Here is a 20,522-nt window from a genome sequence, read left to right on the forward strand (position 1 = left end):
TTACTTTGAGACGGTTGAGCTTGTACCACCGTTGGATCATGATGATATTGCAGCCAGAGTTCTTAATAGTAAGCAACAGCAAGCCATCCGCGCTGGTGATTTAAGCTGAAGTGACATTTGTTAAAAGGGTTTGGGGAGCTCACAGAAATTGCAAGGAAGCAGGAGAACTGGGCTTGGGGTTATAGACTAAGAATGATCCTAAAGCCTCACCTCAGGTCTCAGCTGTCCTTTCCTTCACTAACCTGGGTCCGAGTCGAGGGTGGGTGTGTGTGCCTGAGAGGTGGAGCCCAGGCCCTGCACTGAGGTCAGGGAAAGTGTGTGATTGTCATGTGAAGCTTCTGTGATGGGTGGTGGGCTTTCTCTGACACATTGACCCTGAAGGAAGGGGACTTTCTCCAGGATTTAGCGGAGGCCATAGGCTGGGGAGCCAGAGGATGGCACTTACCTCCCGCTGAGAGCGCCACCTCGCCAGCCTCAGCTGTGGCGCTGCGTTTATCCCTTAGTGCTTGTTAACGAGACTGTGTGTCACTTCCTCCGAGCCACTGAATCAGAGTCCATGAGAATGGGGTCCCAGAACTGGCACTTAAAACCAGCATCCCAAGTGATTTTTTTGCACCTCAAGCTCAGAAGTATACCTGATAATCACCCTAAAAATCAGCATGTGTTGGAAGCATTTTTGTTTTCCCACCCAGGTAGCCAAAGAAAAAGCGTAACTCTCTATAAGGAGGTTGTCCAGGCTGTGACTTTAGAGTGTAACAAGCATTGGTTTGAACCCCAGTTCTGCCCTGTGTACCTTTGTGATTTAAAAAGTTATTTCATCTCTCAGAGCCTTACTTGCTTCATCTATAAAATGGGATAACAATAGTAGGACCCTGTATTAGTTGAGGTAGGTCATGTTATGCTGTTGTAACAAACAGCCCAAAGTCTTGATGGCTCAATATAGCAAAAACTGTGTGTGTTTTTTTCTTTTTAAACAGGCTTAATTCACTTTATCTTTCTTGTTTAAAATTTTGTGGTAGCCACAGTTGGAGCCTGGGTCCTCTGCACAGAACCTCCGGTGGGGTCTTTACAAGATGGTCAGTGAGTTCCTGACAGGGAGACTGGGTGACCACGGTCTCTTTCCAGAGCCAGGGGGTGAGATGGCACCAAATGTGGCCTTGGCTAAGTTGCCCAGGGTGGCAGTTCAGTGAGGTGTAGCAGGCCTCAATACCAGCCATCACCAGCAGCTCTCGGGCACAGGGGCGGAGAGATGCCAGCGCCCCCGGGGGCAGGGATGAGGCCACCGGCACAGGGCCACAGCGGCGGTCACCTTGCAAGGGACGGTGTGGGGCTTGCTGATCTTGTGCTCTCAGTAGCCTTGCCGCCCAGGGACAGTAGAGAGCTTGGCCCGGATGATGGCCCCACGGATGGCAGTGGCTACCTCCTCGGAGCACTTAACACCCAGACTAACGTATCTATTGTAGTCCCCAAAGGTGACAAACGCCTTGAACTGGTCCTCTGGACAGTGCAGGTCTGCTTTTGTCCTGACATATCTTTAAAGACTCATCTTTTAGGGATGCCCCCAGGAAAATGTCAGTGATCTCAGAGTCCTTGATGGGCAGGGAGAAGAGCGAGCTCTCCTCCAGGGACCTGACCTTCATGTCCTTGCTCAGGCAGCCCAGCCTGGAGACGGGGCTCCGCTCCTTTCCTCGCCTTTGAGCTCCTCGCCCGGCCCTGGCCCCCGGTGCTGCCGCCGGTCCTCCGGGGAAGCCGCTGCGGCCTCTCGTTCCAGGGCCTTCCCGCAGCACCTGTGTCATCTGCCATCGGTGTTCTCCAGAAGTGAAAGCTCATTTCTTGTTCCACGGGTGCTTGGAGGTGGGTGGCCTTTCTGAGCAGCTCTCTCTGAACATCTGGGCTCCTTTCATTGGGCACAACTTGGAGTCCTTTGCTGGCAGCTGAGTGGGTGAAGAGAGAGAGCAAAAAAGGACTGTGGGAGGCTGGCGGGGGGCACATAACTTCTGCCCAAAGTCCACCTGCCAGAAAATGATCGACTCGGCTTCAAGGGGGCTGGGAAATGCCGCGAAACACACATGCCTGGTAGAACACGTTGGTTCCAACCACAGCCACCTCTTAGGAGGCCCCTGAGGACTAAAGGAGCAACATGCATGAAGCTCCTACGCAGGTTTTTTTATCCATTTTATCTAGATTTCCTTAGGTTTTGTTTCTGCTTTCAGGGAGGACAACATTCGACGGCAGAGTGTTCATGGTTTTAGTTACCGCGAACGAAATGTGTGCATGAGCTATGTATTCATTTCCTTCCCGGCACCGTCCAGCAGTGGGATGGTGACCCTGGTGGCAGCTGGGGTGCATTTCCACAGCGGCCTCGCAGTTTATGGAGGAGAGCTGTGAGCAGCCTCAGCACAGTGAGGCTGTCCGCATCAGCAGCACCTCCAGCTCCCCGAGGCTTGGACCAGGGACTCCCGGAGCCACTGGGAGGCATGAGCTTGGTTTTCTTGTTGCTCCCATAACCCATGGTGGGCATCACCATCTGGCCCCTGGATCTTTTCTGCACCCCGTTGTCCATGCTTCTGGCTTCTGCCAGTTACACTTAAGGCTGAAAATCGGTCTGACTGGTGCTGGGTGAACTTCCTGGCCCATCTTTCGCGACCCTGTACTTCAGGAGGGGCCTGAGGGCAGCCGTGGTGTCCAACAGGAGATGGTGCCACCTCTGCAGGCCACGCTCAGGAAGAGGAAGGAGATTTTCTTGTTGTTGTTGTTTTTAATAATCATAGATACAGAATTAATAGGCATTCACTATAGAAAAATCATATAGTACACATAAGTAAAGGTGTAGAATAAAAATCACCTGTAATCAGTCTCACCACCTAGAGATAATAGCTATTAAAATATAAACCTTTTATTTCTTTTACAAAAATAAGATTTTATTGTGCTCATCATTTGGAAGGTTTTTTTTTAAAAAAAAACACACCATAATGATATAGTACAACCCGCTTTTAAATACTCTTCCACACCACCATTCTCAAAAACTATGTGGTACTCAATGTTACAGGGGCACTATAATGTTTTTAAACACTTTACCAATTGTTGGGCATTCTTACTACCATAATCAACACCGTGACGAGCACTTTATGCTAAATCTTTGCGCACATCCATGGCTATTTCACTTTAACCTGGGTTTCTCTACTTCCTTTAGCTCTGTGTTGGAGCTGGACACATTGCAGAGAACACCTGGCTGGTCATGCTGGTCATTTAATCAGCCACGCAGATTGGAACCAGTGGAACAGGTTGGGTTTCCTGCCGTGAAAACAAGCCAAGCCTAGCTGTGACTCTTAAAGTTATTCTTGCTCCCTGGAGATTAGGCCCCAGCTAGACGTTCTCTGGCATGCGCGCTGAGGGAACTGCCTCGTGCATTATCTCATACTCTTAAGAGAATACACTGTCATCTTTGCCTGAGTCAAGAGGAGCCCTTGGCAGCATGGGCTGTGTTACTATTTATATAACGTGTTTTATGCGTGCTAGAGGGTGCCAAATGTATTGAGTCAATGAGAGTAACTTGCAGGATGCATATGGGATCAGGATATAAAATGATCTGAAGTGTACTTTTTTTGGACAATGAATTTTCTTATAGTGCATAAAATTTACAGATCAGCTTCCAAACAGAATTTTTTAAAATATAGCAAAAAAAGAATCATAAGAATGATTCCTCTCCTGCTGGATCTTTTCTTTGCTCGCCTCTGGTTAAACAGGACTGAGGCAGAGGTTAGTAAGGCTCTGAAATGATTGTGCCACCTCCTGTTTTTTAAATGCCCCAGCTCCTTAGTCGCTTGCACAGGACCAAGTCCCAACCCCTTAGCACATAGGAATTTCTTGTCCTGCTGAGTCTGGCCCCAAACCTTCCTCGGCAGCTTCACCTTCTGCCTGGCACTCCTTTCTTGGTGATCACTGTGGATAGAACACTTTATAACTGGTTTCAGTGTCTGTCTCTCCCTCCCCATAACTTATCTTTTTAACCACAGGTCCTGTCCCTTTCCTCTGCCTTCATCTAAGAACCTAGTAGCTCGCATACCATAGGCAAGCAATAAATATTTGTCATTAATAATAGCTAACACATGATAAGAGGGGCTAGCATTCATTATGTTCTCAGAGCTTTACATGTGTTATCTCACTTAATCCTACAACAGTGAGCTTGGCACGGTTATGGTCCACGTTCACGAACAAGGAAACTAAGGCTCAGGGGCTAAGCAACTTGCCCAAATTAAAACAATCAATAGATGGTAGAACTGGGCTTTGAACCCAGGCAGGAAGTCTCCAAAATCCTGGTTCTTAACCTGTAATGAATAAAATTCATTGTAGAATAAAAGGTGTTAACATGTCATTGGACTGAGACCACATGTGGGGAAGTACTTGTGTTTTCTTGATAGGTACACAGGCTCCGTAGACTGACTGCTTCTCTGTTTTCCCATGTGGTAGCTTTGTGAGTTTGGAAAAGTTATTTAGATTTTCTAAGCCTCTATTTTCCCATTCATAAAATGTGGATAAAAGCTGCTCTGTCCTGATAAGATTATAGTGAACATTAAATGATATAATCCTTGTTAAGTGTCTGGCACAACATACGAGCTCAATAAACACTGTATACACAAAGCTACTATTACCAGATCATAAGACTCATACTTAGTGCTATTTTCTGTCCTGGAGTGAATATTTTAAATGCCTTGGAAAACAAGACATCCATTCTCCAGTCACCTGCTTTCCCCGTGCGTCTGTACGTGTGTGCGTGTGTGTGTGTGGTGCCACATGAATATAGATGACAAAGCCCCTAATCCACCCAGAGGCCTCCCGCAGTGTGTTTTGCACAGCCACTTGTGTCCCAGGAAGCACCAAACACCACTGCACAACAGCTCTCGGCACCCCCGATTCCAATATTGCACGGGTCACAGATTAAGGCCCCTTCCAGCCTCGGGTGTCAGGAGAACCTGGGAGCAGCACAGGGACTGCAGGCAGCTCCGCCCAGCACCCAGAAAAGAGCTCTCCCTTTACCTCGGCTAATGAGACGCCAGCAGGCAGCACCTACCCTACCAGCCTCTTTGGGCTCAGCCTCCCAGAGACTAAATTCTCATTGGGTTCTTCTCCTGCCAGGAGGGAGATTGTCCCCATGACCTCATAGCTCCTCTTGTTTTATTTCTACTGGGCCTAGGCAGCTGGGCCCTGAAAATATAGCTCTGACTGGAAGAAATATGATCTCCTTTTTTTTCATCACCAAAGCTCCAAGGAAAGCCAAAAGTAAACTGAACCGAAAAGGAACAAGGGAGAGATCAGCCAGCACAGTTCAGAAGGGTGCTGGGAGAAAGAGCGAGGCCCAGTAAACACAGAGCTTCTCAAAAATGAGGCGTCTCAGAGCAGCAGTGACAACCAGCCCCCCCAGAGCCCTGCACCCCAGCATCCGGCCGAATTCAGCCTGGAGTGTTAGTCAGGCTTGACCGATGAAGAAAGGGCTTGGGGGACACTGTAAGCAGCCTGGGGTCACGGGAGCCGGTGGCCTTCCGAGGATCGCAGTTCCCTCTCTTTTCAGAGGAAGCGGTCGCCGGGAGGGGGCACAGGCTCATAGAGTGTCGGTGTCGGGAGGCATCTACCCGCTGTGCCGCTTCATTTTGCCTGGGCAGGGCCTAAGGCTCAGAGTGAGCCCACCTACCATGGTCATGGAGCTCATCTGTGGCAGAGGATGACTGCTAGTCCCTTGTTCTGTCCCGTCACCCTCATGGTGGCTCCCTGCCCCCTGCCGCCGACTGGCCCACAGCCCTTCCATCCCGCCCTCTGTTCGCCGGACACGCTGCGGGCTGCGCCGGAGCCCTGGCCCCCCGATGCGCCACAGAGCGGGGACAGGGTATGTGACAGTTTCATAGGGACAGCCTGGCGCCTGTTTTCCTGCCCACTTTCGGAAATCAATTTCATTTCGGACCCCACGTGTGGCGTTAATTTTCTACCCAAAGCAGAGGCCACAGAGCTCCCAGGCCAGGGAGAAGCTTTAAGGAACCAAGCAGATGGAGGGGCCAAGAAAGTTGCCAAACACTTGATGCAGCCGTTCTTTTGCTACCTGTGGCTAATGATTAGCAACGTTCTCTTAACAAGAAAAAAAAAGAATCTTTATCAGGATGCTCCATGGCTTTTATTGAGTACTTACTGTATGCAAGTGGTGTTACTTAATCCTCAACAACAACACTGGGTAGTTACTGTTACTCCCACTTTAAAGAAGAGAAAATTGAGACACAAAGACATTACAGAACTTGCCCAAATCTTGCAAATAATAAATAATCTGACTCCAGAACCTGACTCTTCATCATGTTTTTGTTAATTCTCCTGTAAAATTGTGTATATTTCTTCCTTCATAGCGTGGTTCAGTGGTTCTCATCAAGCTCTGTTCTCTTTATCAAGTGCTACATTAAAGTATTATCATTGAGCAACATCTGAACCAAATCTGTTTGTAACTATTGAGAGGCTGGTGTTCAATTAATTTGCAGTTTTTACAAAATGCCGCTTTGACACAACTTTTTTCTGTTTGCATGTGCTACACGGTGCATAGCCAAAGTTAGCATGTTGGTATATTCCTTTCTGCCATTTTTAAAAATTTAACATGTATAGAGGAGGAAAGACTTTATTTTCTATCTTCCTAGGTTCAGTACTGGGCCCAGAAATTTAGACTAACAAAGGACAGATTAACAGGAAAAGACAAAGTTTCTTTCCCTGTGCAATGTGCGTACCCACTGGAAAACTCAGTAATGAGTGCCTAATGGGGGGGTTAGAATTTGGAGCTAAGGAAACACCTTCACAAAGGATCAGATAAATTTGTAGAAAAGTACAAAACAAGGGAAAAGGTGTTTGGGCTCTTGGGGGTGGTAAATTGTGGGACGGTAAATATATATTAGTTATTTCAGAGAGATTTGTTTGTGCAGACTCCTCTCGGGGCCACTTTCAGACTCCAATGATAAAAGCTTTTCTGCTCCTGGTCCAGGAGTGGGGGGGGGGGAACTCCTTCACGAAGGAAAATTTATATCTTGCTTCCAGACACATAGAGGGAGGGCAGAGAGCTCTTTTTAGGTTTGCTGCTTCTTAATTATCTTCAACTCAAAACAGTTATTATGCCAAAACGGCATATTTGGGGTGACATATTTGGGTCCCCTTCACATGATAGGGGTGCATTCAATTTCTTAACTGCCTTCTCCTCCTTGTTATATATTGTTTGGTATGGCTATGTAGTCTTTATGACTACCATTTTTCAATGAATAAATAGCATTTCATTGAGTAGGTCTCAATCATAATTTGCTCATGATGATAAATAAATAGGTTATTTAAAGACTTATTATGAGCTATTTGGACTGTTCCCCAATTACTCATGTTAGCCATAAGTGCAGTACACTGCATCTTTACTTACCAGATCTATTTTATTTTAGTTTAACAAAGTTTGAATTCTCTTAAGGAAGCTCAAAGTATGGTTTAATTCTTCGTGAGTCTAGGTACAAAGAGTTTAAGGAAATATTGATGGACCATGAGCCAACCCAGAAGTCTCAGTAAGTTCAGGGACCAAAGGGAGAGGCCTGCCCAGGTCAGTAGCAAAAAGAGGAGCGAGTTGCCGCACCAACCAAGAGAATATGTACAAGCGATTTAGGAACCTGGAAGCATTGCCAGGTCCCTACATTTCACCTGGAAGGACAGCTCTCTTATCACAGGGAATGCCGACTAGCCATCGCACAGGGGCAGTTTTTCTGAGCATGACAAGTTGGTCATGATTCCCAGATCTCTTGGGGCATCCCCGGTTCTGCCCAATAACAAAAACGCACAGCACACACGCACGTGCACACATCCAGAACTACCGTTTTCCTGCTCATTCATGCAACAGAGGTGAGAAGCCTTGGGATTAGGAGTCAGGAAGACCTCAGTCAGGATCTCGGGCTCACCCCTTCCCACCAGTCAGACTTTTATTGACATGATTATTTCTCAGTCTTCTCACATGTGAAATGGGAATCACATCTAAGGAAATGATTGAATGGATTTTTTAAAAATACTTTAAAAACCACAAAACAGTAAATAATGTTAGCTCTTTACTGTTAGGGCATTTAGAAATGCTGGCTTTATTATATGATCATTACACATCTTGGTGGCTGAGGGAGAACCTGATTACATACTGAGTAGTTTGAGGGTTTTAAAACATGAGATATTGATTAATGTGTTTATCTCCTCCTGCTGTAGGAGACTCAAAAGGAGTGGTGTTCTCCCCTCAGCTTGTCCCAGGGTGTTCAGAGTCTGAACTGCATGTCTCCAGGGGCCTGAGCCGCTTTCCTGATACTAAGCACCCAGAAGAGCACCCCTTCCCCCTTGCTTTCTTGTTGAGAAGATGGGAGCCCATTCTGTTCAATTACTTTCTGCTGGACCCCTTGGATATCTGAGCTCGTGAACCCCAATTCTGGGAAGTCATGATTAAATCTTGAAAATCTCTTTCACCTCCCTGCCTATCCACACAGCAAATTCAGTTGCCAAATTCTTTGGTTCTAGTCTTTCAAACGAGTGTCTCCACTCTAGTCCTCCTGCGACTGCCCTAAACTTTCTCCATGTTACACCGTCTCTCGCTTTGTCTATTGTAATCGCCTATTTGGCCTCCCTGCTTCTAGTTTGTCCTCACTTCAACCCACGGCTGACAAAGATGGATCATAGTCCTAAAATAATGTGACTTTTGCCTCAAAATAATCTTCTGTCTCCAAATTGCTTGATGAATTAAGTCCAAACTATTCTAACAACATTCTCAAGGCCTTATACAGAATGGTCACGTAGCAGAGACTGCTAGTTTGCCCCTCCCTCCTTCTCAGTAATGATACCATTGTAATTAGCTAGTTATTAATAATAGGAAAGGAGCAGAGGAAGGCCAGACATTATAGGCATCTCACTTGGGCAGCTTCACCAGGAAGCTGCAACTTTGCGCTCCCCGGGGAACCGCCAGCCTATTCCTTGAAAAACACTGGGGGCAGGGACAGGACAAGAGGAAGACAGACCTATATCCAAGAAAGTTGGGGTGACATAGGGAAGGTACTTGTCTGTCAGTCACATCTAGGAACAAGAGTCATTGGCCAGAATGGGTATGGCGAAAACTTGGGAATACAATTTCCTAAACAAAGGAGTTTGCTCTCTTATTGCTCTTGTTGTGCTTGACTTGGCTTGTGGGGCTCTTTGCTCCTGCTTCCTTGCATTCACCCCTTTTACCCACCACCATGCAGACCATACCCACTAGGGACTGAAGGACTACAACTAGCCTGATGCTGTATTGAGCTGTGTAGACATGGAATGGAAACTCTGGACACTGGCTCTGATTTTAGCTCTGCTGTAATCCCAGCTACACTTCTTCTGGGCAAAGGAAAATGGGACTTTGGGTACTCTGCGCTGTAATTCCATGGAAATAAAGCTTTCTACCATACCTCATCCTCTCGTGGGGGCCTCCAGAAACACTTATTCCAGCTGTACCCCAAGAACCCCATTTCCACAACCAACCAGGGGAGATGAGGCCCTCTCTCTTCCATTAACAGTAAGAAACACTCTTTTCCTACTGAAAGTTAGCCACACATATGACTGCTCTGAATAAGAACTGCAGTTCCCAGCCTCCCTTTTAGTTAGGTGTGGCCACGTGACTTAATTCTGCCAGGGAGGTATAAGAAGTGATTCATGCCACTCTGGGAAGTACGTTGGGGAAAGACCAACCGGTGCCCTGGCTTTGCCCGCCCCTTCCTCTCTCCTGCTGGCTGTGCTGATGTGGTGGCTGAAATTCAAGAAGCCACATGGAACAACAGGTGAAAGCCACATGCTGAAGCTGACAGAGCCTGGTTCTGGCTGTGGAGCACATCAGTTCAGTCCTGCACTGACTATCTTGGGACTTCCATTATACAGGAAAGAAAGAAACTTCTGTCTTTATTGTTTTGTTTTATTGTACTTTTCTGAATATGCATTTTAACAGCTTTATTGAGATATAATTGATATACAAAAAACCGCACATGTTTAATATACACAATTTGATAAGTTTGGACATATGCAGACACCCCTGAAACCATCACTGCAATCAAGGTAAGAGACATGCCCATCGCCTCCAGAAGTCTCCTTGTAACTCGATGTTGTGAACATGAGATCTCCCCTCAACAAACTCTAAGTGCACAAGATGGTATTGTTAACTATAGGCACTATGTCGTACAGCAGATCTCTACAACGTATACATCTTGCATAAACGAAACTTTACACCAATTGAACAACTCCCCATCCCCCCCAAACCCCTGGCAATCCCCATTCTACTCTCTCTTCTCTGAGTCTGGTTGTTTTAGATGCCTCATTTAAGAGCACTCACGCAGTATTTGACCTTCCGGCTTATATCACTGGGCACAACCTCCAGGGTTATCCATGCTGTCACATGCGAGAGGATGTCCTTCTTTTTAAAAAATAATATTCCATTGTATAAATATATAATGTTTTCTTTATCCACTCATCTGCTGAAGACATTTGGGTTATTTTCATATCTTGTGAATAGTGTTGCAGTGAACGTGGGACTACAGATCCTGATTTCATTCTTTTAGATATATACCCATTAGTGAGGTTGCTGTCAAAATGTGCATTTTTAAGAACAGATTTATTGAGATATAATCCACATACCATAAATTGCACCCTTTAAAACAACCATCTTCTTATAGATTTTTTACCTACCCTTTGGACCCATAACTGTTTTATTTATTGCAGTTGGCCTTTAATATTATTATGCACCTGTCACATCTCCTTTACTCATATCCTATAGTACCTGGCATTTTAAAAAGCTCAACTGTTTATTTGTAACTTAAGACTTGGTGTGCTGATTATATTTGTAAACATATGAAAATATTGGTTAAGTTCAAATTCCAAGATGAGCAGAAATCAAATTCTATGTTTGAGAAACCTATACATACTTTGACCTGTTCTTAGAGAATGGATTTCTATTCAAGGCAACACATTGAATTTAAAGAAGTTTAGCAACATTAAATAAGTTTAGAAACAGGATCTGAATTAATAAAATTGTCAATTGTTCTTTTATTATGCACATTCTAGTCAGGGTCCTGACACAGGGAAAAAATGGGGCATCTCTAATGGTTAACTAACAATAGTAATTCCATTTTGCAAATGAGGAAACTCAAGCCCAGAATAAACAAAGTATTATCTCAGGAAATGGCACCTCATTATTTGATAACTGTCTAAAGATTTTAATCATAACCAGCTTCCTTCAGCCATGAGGATCTTACTTCTCCTATATTATTAATGAACACCTCTCAGATGTGGTCGCAGAGGACTGCAGATGTTTGATTGACATTTGGATCCTGGGGCCCCACCTTGTGCCTATGAATTAGAGTCTCAGGATGGGGCTCTGGAATCTGCATTTTTAATTCACTCCTCAGATTTTTATGCACAGTAGAGTTTGAGAACTCAACTCTCCATAGTTAATGATGCATTAAACCACAGGGTCTCAGCCTGGCTAAACATCAGAAGCCCCCAGGGAACTTGAATTACTCCATTCCTGTGCCCCACCCGAGAGGTTCTGAGGCAGTCAGCTTTGAAGACCACTGACTTCACCTCCCACTTAACCAAGGCTCAACTATCCAGGGGTTTGGAATACATTTGATCCTTGAGTGACACAGGTTTGAACTGCATGGGTCCACTTATATGTGCATTTCTTCAATAAATACACAGTCAGCCCTCCATATCCACGGTTTCACATCTGATGATCTAACCAACCACAGATCAAAAACAGTGCATATTTTCAATCTGCAGTTAGGAATCCTCGGATGTGTATGGCCAACTGTGTGCATATTTCTATGCTATTTTATATAAAGGACTCAGTTATCTGTGGATTTTGGTATGGGGAGGAGCCAATCCCCCACCAAGGACACCAAGGGATGCCTGATGTTGTTATACTTGAGTTGCCGATTGCCTGGGGGTTGGCACTCACAGCCCCTGCATTTTTCAAGAGTCAGCTGTAACTGTTTAGTGGACTGTGCTTTTGGATGAAAATCAATAATATTTTTCTAAGGATCTAAAAGATCATCTCAGGCATTGAATAATATATGGAAATAGATTAAGGTTCCTTTATCTTCTTCATGCTAAGCCACTCCAGCCATGGAAGAAAGTTGGAATACTATATTTTAGAAAGCTTTTCAACAGGATTGGGTCAATTTCCCAAAAGACCACTAGAAGAACCTGTTAATCAAGAACAAGTTTTAGCCTTATTGCAGTAAGACAAAAGATCACCTTGACAAACAGCTTGTGTCTCAAAAGGGGAAAGTTGAAGGAGGAGATTCAGAAGACTTTAGGACCTGGGATGAATGACTTTAAGGCAAGGCTTGGACTGGGGGGAGTTTACAACACAATAGCAGGGGGTGGCTAGGCACCGGGAGGAGGGGTCTTAAAAGCTAGTCTTTAGGGCAAGCTGTTACTCTTGATAACTCATTTTTAACTGGTTCTCAGTCTGACCTTCCAGGAGCAAGTATTTCCTGGAGCAAGTAGGTAAATTATTTGGTCTGGTCCCAGGATTGTTAAACACAGGAGAAAAGTACCTTTGTTTCCATTGTAATTTGTGGACCAAAGGGGGCCACATGCTAACCTGACAAGCTCAGGGCAGGCCTGCATGGTGTCCTTGCAAACTCAGAGACTTAAAGTAACAACAAAGGATGGTCTGAAATTAAAACTTTTTAACTAAAAGCAGTTTATGGTGGGTAATCATGTCCCAGGCCGGTATCTTCCCTGACACACAGCAATCTTTAACTGAGCCTGTCTATTGTCTTTTTGCATGTATGATAACATACCTTTGGAATATCAAAGTAATTTTCCTTTTTCCAGACCCTTCAAAGTACAGGCACTGCTTTTTGGAGACCACAAGTCCCTTCATTGTTATTGAGTTAACTGTTAACTGTTAACTAGCCTATACCCAACTATGTAAAAGAAGCATGTGTCTATCATTTTACTTTTTATCCAATCCCAGAGGTTTCCCCACTTTGCTTTCTCCCACCTCCCTAATCTATCACCAACGGATTTCATGTGACCCACATATGTCTCCTCTTTTGATTGTAATGCCTAAAACAAGGTGCAAAACTGCCATTCTCCGTAGCATTATCTCAATCCGTGGAGATTTTGTTTCCCCGAAATTGTCAACAGTTTTGGCTCAAATAAACTCACAAAAATTTTCTATAGGTTTGACTATTTCTTACATTGACAAATTAAAATGAAAATATTTGTATGAAGCCTCGATTATGTATAAAATCCACTTTCCAGAATTTTACATTCTGTAAGCACTGTGGTAGCAAGCAATCGATTAACATCTGTATTTTATTGTACAGTTTGCAGAAAGCATTCACACTCACTGTGTCTTTTAATACAACTTGTGAAGCAGTTTAAGCTAGGTGATTTAATATTCCCATTTTACAAATGAGGAAATGAAAACTCAGGAAGTAATATAATTTGCCCTAAAAGTAAATTGCTTGCAATTAAACCCTGGCATTCAGACTCCAAAACCCATACTCTTAAATAGCACCACTAACAGGCTTTATATTATGTTATACTGAAGGAAGGAAGGAAGGAAGGAAGGAAGGAAGGAAGGAAGGAAGGAAGGAAGGAAGGAAGGAAGGAAGGAAGGAAGGAAGGAGGGGAAGGAAGGGGGGAGGAAGGAAGGGGGGGAGGAAGGAAGGGGGGAAGGAAGGAAGGGGGAAGGGGAAGGGGAAGGGGGGAAGGGGGAAGGGGGGAAGGGGGAAGGGGGGAAGGGGGAAGGGGGAAGGGGGAAGGGGGAAGGGAGGAAGGGGATGGGGAAGGGGAAGGGGATGGGGAAGGGGAAGGGGGGAAGGGTAAGGGGAAGGGAAGGGAAGGGAAGGGAAGGGAAGGGAAGGGAAGGGAAGGGAAGGGAAGGGAAGGGAAGGGAAGGGAAGGGAAGGGAAGGGAAGGGAAGGGAAGGGAAGGGAAGGGAAGGGAAGGGAAGGGAAGGGAAGGGAAGGGAAGGGAAGGGAAGGGAAGGGAAAAGTGGGGATAACCCTTGAAGGCTGTTTAAGTACTTGGGTTACAGGAATAGTTAAGAGCAAAATTATAGAGAAGAAGCAGTAATAGGTCAACAGTAGAACAGTAAATAGCAAAGTCTAAGTCAACTGAGATCTAAGAAATAAACCATGGCTTCCTGAGTGTAAAAGGCGCTGCGCAGCACTTTAGTCTTGGTGGATATTAGGGCCTTAATGTCGACAACCCAGAAGCAAGTTCTGTGTGTTCCAAAATGAACTCTTACAAAGTGAAATGTGTTTTTCAAGTGCACACAGATCCTCTCACCCCCTGCCCCCAAGCCTGACCAGGAAGTTATAAAGCTTTTCAAGTGGAAACTTACCGGTGGGGCTTAATGAACCGTGTCACCTTCATTAATGACATGAAATATGCCACATTTCCAAACGTCCCTTTAAATTGCAAATTTGTCTAAATGGGAGCTGGTTTTTTTAGATAAACAAATGCCACAATTCCTTCTGGACTAGGAAAGCACACTCTATGATAATCTGGAAAAATAATCACAAAGGCAAATAAGGGAATATATCACGGGTATCATGGGTATAATATATATATAGTTATCTCTTGGGAACTGAGTGTCCAAATAGATTAAATAAATAACCCCCTGCTGCTCAAAAATGGAAAAAATCAATCATCCATGTGCTTTCTCAGGTGGGGCCCAACACCATAGCTCAGAGGCTCTCAGCCCTCACTGTGCATGGCAATCACCAGGTGGGGTCTTAATCCTTAAGTGATTCCAATGTGGGGCTAGAATTTAGAAACCGTGCTCTAAACCAGTGGCTCTCAAAATGTGGTCCCAGACCAGCAGCATCACCATCACCTGGGAACTTTTAGAAATGCAAATTCTCCGACCCCAGCCCAGCCCCCAGGAATCAGAAATTCTGGGGGCAGGACCTGGCGGTCTGTTTCCACAAGCTCTCCCAGCGGTTCTAGTATATTCTACAGCACTAGTGAGAAGCACTGCTCCAGACAGAAGGGCAATATCCCTCCACCTGCTTAAAGGAGCACAAGCCCCACCTGCCCCAAACACTGCTTGAGGCCTGTGGCTTTGTCTAAAGACGGAAATCACTGTTGACACAACACCTAGGCCTCTGGCTTTAAGGTGACCTGGGAAGAACCATGGAAATATAATGTGTGGGTTTAAGGTAGAAGGGGCCAGCAGAAGTGCCGGCCCCAACTGCAGGGCTGGTCCTGGGAGGCAGGCTGGTCTCATACAGAGCGTCTACTGGGAGCACTGTCAACGACCACGGCCAACATGTGCGGGACCCACGGCCAACATGTGCTGTTGGCCTCTCAGCATGGCACACCTTTTTCTGACTGCCAAGATTTTTGTTCAGGGACCCACCTCCTCCTTTCGGCGCCTGGGTGAAGCCAGCCTCCCTCCCCACCGCATCTTCTTACCTTCCTGGCACCACAAGCATCACCCTGGAGGGCCATCCGTGGCCATGTACTCCCTGATCCTTTGCATTTCCAATGGCCTTCCCCATACTCAGCCTTCCCCTTTCCTGCTCACAAACGTTTTACATAACCCTGGACACAGACAATAGTGTGGTGAAGGCCTGGGGGGGGGGGGAGGAGTGCAGGGTGGAGGGGATCAATGAGGGGAAAGGGGGACATTTATAATACTTTCAACAATAAAGATAAAATAAAACAAACAAAAATCACCCCTTCGCTGGCCCTCAGCCTCCTCTCCCTCTCCCGTCTTTGCTCGAATACTCCTGTTTGGTCTCGCCTGCCCCTCCCATCTACGGGCCCTCACTCTCTTCCTCTATTGCTCCTCCTGAGAAATCACTGCCCTTAGTCAATGGCAGGGAATAAGAACTGTACATGTTTCATATCTCCAAACACACTCCCTGTCTCTGCTGCTTAAATCTCATCTCTCCTCCAATCCCTGCCACCCTAACATGACCGAGGAAGCCCCTTCCGCTCTCAAAGGCAAATCTCACCAAATGGGTCCTGGTTTCTCCCTCCTCCCTCTTCTAAGAAACCCCATGCTGCTCAGTACCAGCCCTATTCGCTCCTGTGTTCTCAGTTGTATTTTAGCAACTGAACTCTCCTGTCATCTGTTAAATGTGCCCCAGTCATTCTTAACTGACTTTTCCACGTATGCAGGTGCAGATGGTCATCGCTCTACTCCCACCCTTCCCGCTCATCCTCCCACAAGCATTGCCCACATTTCCTCTCTCAGATAGGTCACCCCTTGTTCCTTCGCCCTTTCTGACCTGGTTTGTGTCCCCACCACACCAGTGTCTCCATTGAGCCTCCTGTGGTTAAATTCAGTCGTCACTGTCCTTAACTTCTCGGAAGCACTTGACACTTGACCACTCCTTTCTCCATCAGCTGCCTTACTGTCCCCAGCTGTCAACCCCTCTACAAGATCAATGTCACGAAAGCAAAAGCCTTGTGTGTCTTGTACCTGCTGTGTCTGCATCCTAGAGCAGTTCTGGCACATAGTAGGTGCTTATTCAATATTTATTCAGTGAACATATGAATCACTCAACTGCAGAAATACTCATCTCATTATAGTACACGAAGGAGAATAGAACACGGAAAAGAGCATAAAAAGAAACAGGTGAGACTAATTTTAATAAAATGGGGGCTCTACCCTCATATTAGGGAGCGGCGCGTGGTCAGGAACGTCCTGGTTGCGGAGGCCACACTCTCGCTCTCGCCCGCTCTTCTTTCCGCCTCCCCGAGCTCTCCTTTCCAGCCTCCTTTGCCAGAAGCTTTCTTCTCCCGTCCCCACGCTTTGTCACTGCTGGGAAATCGTTTCCAGGCCATTCTCCTCTCACGGTGCATTCCCTCCCCAGGCAGCTCCAGCAGCTCGTTTACCACCTAATACCTGCACCACCTCCCAGTCGGATGCCCTCAGCCCAGCCGTCTCTTCTGAGCTCCAGACCCGCATCTCCAAAATATCCCAGTCTGCTCAACATCTCCACCTGCGTGTCTCAGATGCAACGTGTCCAAAATTAGAGCAAACCAGAGCTTCCCCATCCCACGTACTTGCTTATTTCTCACTCTCTTTCTCAGCGAGGGACCCTACCTTCTGCCTAGATACTTGTGCTAGTTACAATCTTGGCAAGAGAAACGAAGAAACTAAACGCTGTCTTAGAGTGGTGGTGCTATTATTTTAAAATGTTAACTTAATATTTTTATTATGTTTTTGTTACATACGTCAGTCAAGCAATAGTGAAAGAGGGAAAGAAACCCGATCTCAGGAAAGGATCCAGTATCAGTCATTTGCACTTTAGTGTAACTGAGTATAAGGAATGATACTAATGTTGAGGATATTAACATACTAAAGTTGCAGACAGTCAGTTCCAGAGAAACCCAATAGCAATCATAACTATGTCTAATGTGTAAGGCACATTGAAATAATTTTATCTGGGCAGAAATTTTGGAATCTAGCCTTTCTTAGGAGCCGACAAGATTGTAGAGGGAGATGGCTGTGAGTGGCTGGGCACTGGCATGATGGATTCACGCCCTTCCCGTAGCCTCCAGGTTTAGTGTCTTCACTAAACCCTGTGTTCCTTTGGCCCACGGTGTTTTAAGTCTGATAGGAATCCAGCTCCACTGGTATGTAAAATTAGGCAACCTAACTCTTAGACAATGATTCATTTGTGTCAGGCCTGTGCAGTGGGGCTCAGACAGGCTTCCATTCGTGCACTGCTGGGTTGATGGGAGGTGGGAGAAATGGGAAGAGTCTGAGGAAGAAACTGTAATGTGTGAACTAAAAGCATCTTCGTGAGACTGTCCCTTTGACCATTGCTTCTTGCCTGGCTGCCTTGGTGCAAAGCTACTGGGGACATCTCCCATTTAAAAAATCACTGGATTTTGAAAGTTGTCCCTAATTGTGGCAACAGCAAAAAAGCTTGGTATCTCAATAAAAGGACTTGAGAATTAGACCAAAAGGAAAAGATTTCTGAAGGGGTGAGGGAAAGGAAGCTGGAGAGTTTTCATACTTGAAATGAAACCTCTAACACAGTCCTGGGGGGAAAAAGAAAAACCCTTGAGGTCCGTGACATTCTGTGTGTGTCCTAAGTCTTTGGAACACAGTGTGCACTGCATTCTTCTGGCACGTGTCAGCTGGGACTCTCCACACTTCATGTGCTTAAGGTGGCCGGTGGCAACTGCATTAGACAGCACAGCTCTCAATTTTCATTACCAAAGGGAAGTGAAGGGTTGTGACAGTGATCTGTAAGCTTCAGTAAAAATTGGTTTGTCTGAACCATTCAGATACAAAGCAGGTAGGTTTGTCAACAATAATTGCTTCATTTCGGTGAGAAAGCTCTGGACATAGGCCTTGGGGCTGCTGCATGGAAACAGGCTTCTGCCAGAAAGACCAGCTCCCATCAGCTATGAGTCCTGGGCGTTTTCCTTTCCTGAGGCATCTAGTGTTTTTCCTCACTTCCTGCTTTCCAACATGTCCTCTGTGGCAACTAAAATATATTTATGAGCCTCATAGTTTCTGCAATTCAGATGGAATTTCATCGGTGCTGATGAGCAAAGCCAAGTGGACTCTAGCGTAGATGGGCCTAAACCCAGCTAAGACTAATTTCTGCATTAATTGAACAAGCATGCATTCAAATAATGTCTTCCTAATCCCTGGCCATGTAGTTCAGTTGGTTAGTGTCATCCGGATACAACAAAGTTGCAGGTTCAATCTCTAGTCAGGGCACATACAAGAATCAACCCATAAATGCATGAATAAGTGAAACAGCAAATCGATCTCTCTCTCTCTCTCTTCCTTTCTCTCTCTAAAATCAATGAATAGACCCTGGCTGGGGAGCTCAGTTGGTTAGAACGTCACACCAATACACTAAGGTTGGGGGTGAATCCCTGGTCAGGGCACATACAAGAAGCAACCAACGAACACATGAATAAGTGGAACCACAAATCTCTCTCTCTTTTTCTCTCGCTCACTCTCTCTTCCTCTCTTTCTCTAAAACCAATAAATAAAAATTTTAAAAAATAATGTCTTCCTTTGCTTCACAATACATTAGGCTTCTTGGGATCCCAGTTGCGTGATCAAGGTGATCAAGAGGACCTGATTCATTCTCGCTCTGCACACCGGCTGTTTCGGTTGGTAAATGCCCAGTATGTCCAAGTCTGCTTCATCCTGCGAGATAGAGCTCACTGCTCCAAAGGGAGACAGAGCTCACTGCTCCAAAGGGAGATAGAGCTCACTGCTCCAAAGAGAGATAGAGCTCACTGCTCCAAAGGGAGACAGAGCTCACTGCTCCAAAGGGAGACAGAGCTCACTGCTCCAAAGAGAGATAGAGCTCACTGCTCCAAAGGGAGAGAGCTCACTGCTCCAAAGGGAGATAGAGCTCACTGCTCCAAAGGGAGACATGGCTGGAGGCAGGGGCTGAAGACCGCTCCCACTCTACACCAGCTGGCTCCTCCTGGTCCAAGGTCTAAGACTGCTTGCGTCCTGTGCTGAGCCATTGTCCCTGCTACTCATAAATGGGACTGAGAGGTATTCACAGAGACCGGAACGCACACGGAAACCCCATGTTTGACTTTCAGAGGGTCAGCAATGTCATTTTTTTTTTTTTGGTGTGCATGAAGGAGGGCACCTTGAAATTTTCCAGTCAGTCCAGGCCAACTCTGCAGACAAATGACCTGCTCGCTGGACCTGCCAGCCCAGGCCAGGCCAGGCCGAGGCTGCACCTGGCTTCCTGACTCCCAGCCGCCTCTCAACGAGCGAGCCGCTTGCACTTTTCAAAAGGTGACACTTCAGCAGTCTGTTTATAAAACTGTCAAAGGAACATTCTTCATGGGGTGCAAACAAAAGAGGCCTGGAGAGGAATGTTTTCATCAGGCCGCGACACCTGTTGCCCTGCTCAGCCCGCGAGTCAGGGATAGCATGTTTCTGAGAACAGGGGGCCTGGAAGGAGACACGTGCTGAGGGAAAACTGGGGCTCCGGTCTAGGGTGGTTGGTTAGAATCCATCACACTGTGTCTAAGGGATCTTTCAATGAACATGCTGAGGGGAATTTTCTCGATTATAGTCTGCATCAAGACAAGAGTCCAAGAGGTCAAGGAACTGCTGAGTTAAAATGCCCCTGGCCAACTGTAGCTTCCCAAAGCATTGTATTAGATTTTGACAGGCCACCCATGACTAGAAGACAAACAGAGACTTCTTTCAACAAGAACACAATAAATCAATTGTCCCTGGGTGCAGTGGCCACCGAAGCAGGGACCGAGGAGCGTTATGCCGTTTACCCCAGTGACTTATCCAGCTTGTGTCTGCCAACTTGCTTCAGAACCTCTCTGAGGAAATCCCAGAATCAGAAGTTAATGTCCTGAATAGAAGCTATCATCAGACGTTACTCATTAGCTAAGAAAGCCTGGAAATAATCAGCAAGATCGGCTACAGCCACTGATGCAGACAGATATGGAGCCTGACGTCTCATACCTCAGACCAGGCCGTTCCCGCC

At 46.0% G+C, this 20,522-nt stretch overlaps 1 pseudogene across 1 annotated transcript; it reads right to left on the reverse strand.

The window, feature by feature from the left end:
* Positions 1–1,002: 1,002 nt before the first annotated feature.
* On the reverse strand, positions 1,003–1,796 carry LOC308557511 (small ribosomal subunit protein uS5 pseudogene; annotated as a pseudogene). The gene has a single exon. The product of its transcript is annotated as a small ribosomal subunit protein uS5 pseudogene (transcript).
* Positions 1,797–20,522: the final 18,726 nt, after the last annotated feature.

The sequence above is a fragment of the Miniopterus schreibersii genome, assembly GCF_964146895.1.
Source record: "Miniopterus schreibersii genome assembly, chromosome: 5".
Classification (NCBI taxonomy): Eukaryota; Metazoa; Chordata; class Mammalia; order Chiroptera; family Miniopteridae; genus Miniopterus; species Miniopterus schreibersii.